We start from the raw sequence: 9,035 nt of genomic DNA on the forward strand, positions 1-9,035 counted from the left end.
CTCTCTCTCTCTCTCTCTCGATCTTCCTGTCTTTGGAAGGTTAAGCATTCTTCCCATTGTGCAGGCATGTGACTTTAAGTGGTTTAGTGATGGTGGTCAAGTTGCAATCTAGCTTGTATTTCCAACCCATTCATTTGTGTCTAAACATGTCTTTGGATAATTTGTTTATATGATAATATATAATTAACAAGTTTGGAAAAGAAAACTCTCAGAGAGTACATAAAACGACATACATGATCACTATCAAACAATTCAAAGATTCCTCTTAGATACTCAATGGCTTCATTTGTCAGCTCCACACTCTATACAAAAGAGAACCAGCAGTAAGCATTTTTAACAAACATTGTATGCTTCACAGCCTTTTTTTTTTTTTGGGGGGGGGGGGGGGGGGGGGGGGGGGGGGGGGTATGGGGGGTATATATGGTTCATATATGATTTAGTTACATATTACATGATATTAGAACTAAATGGTATGCTATACTCAAGCAAAGAAGTTTAATAGAACTTCAAATTTTGTGCACGAGGGATTATGGTGGGAAATTCAGGGCTCCTTAACAAGATGAATAATCTTGGATGTCAATTCCAAGGCCAACATGACTTGGGCGCCACAATAGATCCCTCATTTATCCTAAGCAAAAATTAACATAACTCAGATAGATGGGAAACCTGCTACAAGTAAGAGTTGCAAATAAGCAAAAAAGAAAAGAAACCTTCAACTCTACATCGCTGAGGACCCATCCTTATCAAGGTTACTTTTTTTTTTTTTCCCAACAACAATACAAGGAACATAGCTAAATTTCTCCTACAATTGGACTTACTTAATATAAACTCCTACTCCAATCTCAAGCCAGAATTCATATAACAATATTTGTTGCTATTAACTACATAAATTAATTCAATTTATTTCCCCAATCTTTAAGTCAATTTCTCAAGTTCAATCCTTACTTCTTTTTCCCAACAACAGTTACAAGGAAGGAACATAGCTAAATTTTTTCTAGATTTTTTTTTTTTTTTTAAGGGAAAACTCTTGAACCATTTCATTGAATTAAATAGGAGATACATTGAGGAATAGCCTCAAGAACATGGAGAGTATTGATAACCTGTAGAGAATCACCTTCTAAAATGATTTGTCTCTAGCCTAATTCCATACCAAATTTGATAGCTTGAAGAGCCACATATGATTCAGTAAGCAAAGTGTAACGGCTCACTAGAAACTCAATGGTGGAATTTCTATAGACTTTAGGAATCTCGTGAAAACTCCATAAATTTTTATGAATCGACTAGTCGCAAAGGTTTTAGACTATCAACATAGTCAGTGTTATCACTCATTATGGTGCCAGAAATGTGATTTTATTTGTTTGAGGTAGTTAGAAGTATCAGAATACATTATAACCTATACCACTAGACTCAGTTGAATATTTAGGATTTTATGGTATAATAACTCATTTTCATAATTTCGAATGAAATGCCTGTTTGAAATTATGAAATCTTTTTTAGGGGCACTTCAGGGTTGAGTTTTGGTAAACGATTTTCACTGTAGGTTAATATGAATATTTATAATTTTTCAGTACTAAATTTATTATGCTTTTTTAGGAGTGAATAGTAATCTTGATAAGCGTACTAAGTGCAGTGTTTTCAAAATCACAGTGTGAAATGTCCAAATTAGGTTAGAGAAGTTTTATTTGAACACTTGGTAAGATTTTAGTCACACATAGTGAATAATATTAGACACTTGGTACAAAAGGAACCATTAGATGGATTTGTGAAGGAAATCAAGGTGTGAGATTATACCACCTAAGCAAAACCTTTTTTCATCTGATCAACCAATTTGAGCCAAATTAAAGAGGGTTTCAACTCTAGTGAAACCCTAAATGGTTGGAATTCAATTGAAAAACTCCAAAATTTTGGTTGAAACCGAAACCCTAAACGGTTTCCCCAAACCCTAAAGTTGGCCTTCATATCCTTTTTGATCCAATTTCTAACATTGTGTTTGATCACTTGATTAAATCACTTCCACATTCTATTAATTTCTCAAATTCTTGTTGTGACATCATTATCCAACCTTTTAGACCTTGGAAATTTGATTGGGTCAAGAAAAATTGAATTTGGGCTTGATAGCATCTCAAAACCTAACCAAACCCCCTTTAAACAATTGAAGCCCACTTGGTTGAGGCCCACCAAGGCCTACGAATTTGGCCACCTTGGCAAGGTTTCTTGAAGAAGTTTGCTCCCCCACATGGCAGACCATCCAATGCCCTTGGCTGCACCCAATAGTGTCTTGATGAGATGGAGAAACCCACCCCATCAACCTCTATACCTCATAGCTTCTGCAGGCTGTCCTTTGCCCCTTACTATTCTCCACTTTATGTCACATAGCCACCTCCAATCAAGGTCACTGAGGTCCATATCTTCCCCCTGCAGAAGCCTTGAGTCATACAAGACACACTTCCTTCCCTTTCATCACTTCTTCACCCCGTTATTAGAGAGAAACCCAAAAGAGCTCTCTCGGGCAGATTTCTAGGTCTTTTTGTTTGGAGATTTTTTACCCTTTGTAAGTATTTTCTATGACGCCCCCAAATCTCATGTACGGACACGTGGAAATTGAGACATTGGGATGATGATAACACGGGTCACCACCCTATCGACAAGTGCCAAGTGTGTGTACATGCAACAAGTGTGCAAATTAAAATACGCAGCGGAGAACAAAAGTCTTATAACTAAGTACAAGAATTTTTCTTTGTTTAATACAAACCTGATTAAAACATACATAATAAAATATTACAAGCCTCAAATATCGTTTCAAAACCAAACTACAAGGCATAAAACTCCAAATCAAAACTTCGGCGGAGCCGCCTCCTCGGACTCAGCTTCCTCCTCTTCCTCGACCTTTGCATCAAAATCTACGGTACCAAAATGGTGCCGCAGGTAAGTAAAGATCCAAATGCCACAAGATAAAAACATATTAAACTCAACAATATGCATGAAGAATGCTAAATGCACATATCCCATAAATCCACATTTTCCATGCAAGCCAAAAAATCATATTTTGGCCCAAAACATTCCTTTAAACATAACCTCGCCATTATCCCCTATAATGGCCCAAAAACCAAACCATCAGAGCACTATAGGTGGTAATCACAGGCGGGACTCTACTACCATCCCTGCTCACCACCGTCCCTACGCGTGCACCGTAGGCGGGAATCACAGGCGGGATTCTACCACCGTTCCTGCTTACCACAATCCCTACGCTGCGTGCACCGTATCCCTACGCTGCGTGCACCGTAGGCGGGAACCACAGGTGGGATTCTACCACCGTCCTTGCTTACCACCATCCCTACACGTGCCTCTGACTCAAACTAGTCAATCAAATGTTCACATAAACCAAAAATATTTCTCGCTTGAAAGCCCAGTTTTCAAGTTCCAACACATGTACATACATGCAATGCACACCTCAAGACACAATTCATTCAACAAATAACAATATCAACAATAACCAAACACTCCGTCGTCAAATCCATCTGACCCCCGACTCCTCGAACTCAGTCTAGAATTAACCAACCAGTCAAATAAATAATTGTAAGAGCAATAATATATTTAAATCTAAAATAGAGTTTGGAAAATACTTACAGCGCTATAAGATATTTTGAAAGATCACGATATTACAAACAACGGAGAAAAAGTAATGTAATAGTATATTTTACACTGTGGCCGTGGGTTGTAAAATACCCACTTTCGAACGGGAACAAACCAAAACTTGGGATTGATAGGGAATGGCTTAGAGATATTTATGAAGCTAATGGAAGTGAGTTTTGGCCGTGAGTGGCGGTGGAAATGGCGGTGGAAGTGGAAAAAGGGCAAATCGGAGTTGAGCTCGTGAGAACTGCTCTGGCAATGATCGGGGCCGGAAATGGGTGGTTTAGACCGCAAGAGGTAGGTGATGAAGTGGTGAAAAGATGGTGGCCGGAGGTGGAGCGACGGCAGTAGAAATGCACAAAAACCGTGCGGCTTAGATGGGCTCTCGGTGGCTCGGATGGAGGTGAAATTTGGTGGAGTGGTTCATCGGTCGGAGGGAGAATTTTGTGGGTGGGTTGTGCCAGCCACGTTGCCTGCAAGCGGCGGTTCTGGGCTGAAGAAGCAACCGGTGACAGAGAGAGGGAGAGAAGGTGCAGCGCGCGGGAGAAGAACGGGGAAGAAAGAAAGAAAAGAAGAAAAAAAGAAAAGAAGGAAAAGAAAAAGAAAAGGAAAAGAGAAAAAGAAAAAAAAAGAAAAGAAAAAGAAAAGATGAGGGAAAAGAAATGAGGTCCAATTCTCACCTCTGGAGTCCAAAAACTGATCTGACAAAAACAATTTTAAAAACTATAGAACGACTAAATTAATTTAAACACCACATCACGTTAAAATATAATAAATAACTAATAAAAACTAAGAACTAAATTTTAAATCCAAAAACAAACTAAATTAAATTACACAGCAATTTAAATTCAAAACGATAATTAATATAAAGAAAGGTCCACAAAACAAATATTACAACTAAATAAATCTAATTAAAATACAATAATTTAAAATAAAAGAATTAATATATTAATTAAATTAAAATACTCATTTAGTGAAAATACACGTAAAAATGGGATGTCACATTTTCACACTATTACTTCTTCATAAAAGTTGTTCTCATTTAAGTCTAGTTTCCATATATATAATATTTGTATCATTCCATCGTTATTTGATTGGTCAAAAGTATTTTTAACCATGTAAAGGTCATTCTAGGCATGAAACTGGAGAGTATGTTATGTTTTGAAATTTTTGACCAAGCTAATGGACATATCTTCATCCGAAACTTTTATGGAGTGTTGTTATAATATTTTTAATATTTTTCATTGAATTTTTGTTGCATGACTAAAGTTTTTGATGATAGATTTTCTTAGATCTAGAAATTTGAAAACTGGAAGTGGAAAAACCGTTTTTATTTAGAGAAGTTTGACTATTTCGTGGTTCGATCTTACTCTAATGGTTTTGATATTTTTATATGATGATCCTAAGTCTCTTATTTTCATGTTAGGATGTTATTTTGAAGATATTTAGTATTAGCTTCAAAGATATGATTTTTCTATGCAAAAGGATTTCGGTAGGCATAAGATTTGATGTTTTTGGATTAGATCCATGCTTTATTATTTTTAGCCATGTGATTTTAAGTTTGATGGTTGGATATTCTTTAGGACACATTTCTAAACCATGTGATGATCTATTTCGAAGATCTCACCTTCTTAAGCCATTGATCAAGAGATTTATCAGAACTAGTTGAGGAAAAAGTTTCTATTTTCGAGTTAAATGTAAAACCAAATAACTCCAAGTGTTATTTTGGGATTTTAGTGACTTTATTTTGATGATTTAAAACATGGTTGATCTTAGGATGATGTTATGAATATGTTAGAAGTAAGATTTGATTTTTTTTGAATTCTTGGAGATGTTTTGATTTAGGGTCAAAGCTTGTGATTCAAGTGTTTGGACCTTTTTACAAAAGTTTGGAGTTGATTATTAGCTTTTTGTAAATGGATGTTTTAAGTATGATTTTAAATTTAGGATAGGAAGATCTTTGTTGCAAAATTTTAGTTTAAGCATGAGTTTTGAATTTAGAAGGAATTGTAACAAAAATAAGAGAAATGAGCTATAGATATTTCAGCCATAGTGTGTTTTTCATAGTTGTGATTTGTTTTAAATTTTTCTGAGTTAATATTTGAGTTTAGGACAAAATTTACATGAAAAATTTACATGAAAAATGTACATTTTGAAAATTTTTGGAGTTAGGATGTGAAATCCTTAAGTTATGGGTAAAATGGTCATTTTTCCACATGTAGAGGGTAAAATGATAATTCTACTCTAAGTTGTCTCTTTTATACATTTCTAATTATTAGTAATTAAATTTCTAAAATTTAGAATACCTCTTATAGTTTGTCATGTTTCGCGCTTTATTCTCGTAGAACGTGACAATCGAAGTAAGTTAGCTTCTAACTTACTATCAGTTTACTGTGTATGTATGATAGGTAAAGGAACTACAATTTATGTATGTATATTATCATATATGCCATGCCATGCCATGCCACGTCATTACATGTTTATCTGTTATGCATGTTTTATTCTGTCACGAATATTTATATGTTACATAATCTATTCTGTCACGTATTGCTATATGTTATAAGTATCCCACATGTTATATGTATGTCATATCATGTAATATTCATTATTACAAGTATGCCATGATAAGTAAAGAAGTCAAATCAAGTTTATGTTAAGTTATTCATGTCAATCATAACCCTAAGTGTTAGGATGAGGTAATATCCTAGTGAAACTCTTTTGTTCACACTGGAGTGTCTAAATAGGTGTGAAATTTTCTAAATTGATGAGGTACAGTCAACAGGTTGCGAATGTGACCTAATTAGCTAGTCACCGGAGCGCACAAGGCACTAATGCCGATGGTGCCATATTTTGTTTTACATGTGTTTGTAGCAAGTGTGACACAAACAATTCATGGGGCCACAACAACTGTGGAGCATGAAGTATGGGGCCACAACTACTATGGAGTATGGGGCCACAACAATTGTGGAGCATACACTACGTGTGACACAACAATTGTGACACGTGGAATACGTGGGGCCACAACAAATATGGAGTACGTATTATCGCACTCACAGCTAGTATAGATACCAGTGTTGTGATGCGGTAATCAGCAGGGACACACAGCTCAAGGAGATCCGTGTAGCACCCATATGGTCACGTTATTAATTAAGTCTATTGAACAAGATTCCCAGTTTATGTCATGAAGTTAAGAATAAGCAATATGTTATGGTCAAGGATAATACGCTCTGCCTGGTATTGTGGTCAAGGCTATGCGGTGCCAAGTATTCTGATGAAGGAGTATAATCTGTCATACTACAGAAGGATGATACACGCTGCCTAGTACTAAGATCAAGGCAATGCACTGCCGAGTACTACGGTGAAGGATTAAAATCTGTTGTCATGTTATGTTCAAGTTCACGTTCAAGTTATGTTATGTCCATGTTCACGTTAAGTTTCAAGTTCATGTTCATATCATATTATGTTCATGTTTATGTTATGGTCAAGCTCATGTTCATGCTATGTTATGTTCACGTACATGTTATGTTTCAAGTTCACATCCATGTTATGTTATGTTCATGTTCACATTATATCTCAAGTTCATGTTTATGTCATGTTATGCTCAGGTTTATGTTAAGTTCAAGTTCAGGTTTATGTTATGTATGTTCACGTTCATGCTATGTTTCAAGTCCATGTTATGTTTCAAGTTTACGTTCTTGTTATGTTGCTAGTCCATGCTATATTTTAAGTTCAAGTTCATATCATGTCAAGTCAAGTTCGGTTCATGTTTCAATTCAGGTTATGTCAATTATGTTATGCTTACTTACGACTTTAATTATGCATTCATGCTTTTACTACCATGTATGTATCATTAACCTATGTGGAAGTTTCTTGTTAACTTACTGAGATTTGTAATCAAATCTCACCGTGGTAGTCCCAACTACCATTCCCCCCGAATGGTAGGCAATGTGTCAGGATTAGAGCAGGGAGTGAACGTTTGTAGACTGAAGGAGGCTGACTAGATGCCATAGACACGACGCGAAACTTATAGCTTCCATAGTTAGTTTATGGATAGTATTCTAGCCTTGTTAGTCGAGTTACACGAGTTACTCGACGAACTTCCTCAATAGTGTATTTTGGTAATGTAAATATGGAGTTTGGTCTCCCATGTTTTTAAGATTACAGCCTTCTAAGACTCGTACTGAAATTGTGGATGTTTATTTTGTTAAGTATGCTTGAATTACGATTTAAATATTTGAGATTTTATAAGTTTGGTGCATAGTATTGCTCAAAAAAATTATCCGCTGCGAATATTGAATAATGCTAGAAGCATGTTAAGAACATTGCATCTTATATGTCATGAACGGGGGCATGTAACCTTATGTTGTATGTTCCGACTCTTCGGATATCCGTCTGATCCCAAACGAAAATCTGGGGGCGTCACACAAAGGGTCTAGGAATAGGTGCTTGTTATGTCTCATAGTAGCTATGATATGTCCCTCGCAGTCTCTTACAACCACTCCAACTCCTATTAGGCTTTTCTGCTTGTTCACTGAACCATCCAAGATGATCTTATACCAATGTGGTGGGGGGTGATTCCAAGCAACAGGAGATGGACAGACCTGGATGGGCTTGGGGGTTATATTAATGTCATCTCCTTGTAACAGAGCAAGTGTAACTTAAGCTTCTCTTATAACTGAATTGAGATGCTTAAATTCGTTATTGAAAATAAGACAGTTTCTCCTCCACCAAATCCTTTGAGCCACTATAACAAATTCTTGAATTGAAGACTCATCCAATATGTGTAGGAAGGATTCAAAAAGTTCCACAAATAAGGAGGGGGATAGACATCTTTTTTGTAGTTTTTTAGAAGCTAGGCTCCAAACATCCTTAGCTGAGACACAGCTCCATATTGCATGCACCACTAATTCTTCTTCCTTATGGCATATAGGGCATAGTGGGTGATCCACTATCCTTTTCTTCTATAGATTGGTTTGAGTTGGGAGGGCCACGAGACAAACCCTCCATAAAAATACCTTGTCACCAGGCTGTACCTTTAGTTTCCATAGGTGTTGCCACACTTCCCTGAGGTTGTTACTGCAAGAGGCTTGGCCCTTTTCTGCTTGATCTCGTGACTTTTCCATGTGATAAGCACTCTTTATTCAAAACCTGCCATCCTTAGCCCCTACCAGCTAGTTTTATGCTTAACATTCATGGAAATTAGAGGGGTTTGTAGTATCAATTCGGCTTCCCTTTCCACAAACACCTCCCACACAAGTGTTTCCTTCCATTGATTTGAGGTATGGTTAATTAGTTCAGAAACTTTTGCTCTGCTATCAAGCTGTGTCACTGGACTCAAGATCTTTCTAGGCACTGTATGACCAAGCCATTTTTCTTGCCAAATTTGAACCTCTTTTCCATTA

The sequence above is a fragment of the Carya illinoinensis genome, chromosome 7 (genome assembly GCF_018687715.1).
Source record: "Carya illinoinensis cultivar Pawnee chromosome 7, C.illinoinensisPawnee_v1, whole genome shotgun sequence".
Classification (NCBI taxonomy): Eukaryota; Viridiplantae; Streptophyta; class Magnoliopsida; order Fagales; family Juglandaceae; genus Carya; species Carya illinoinensis.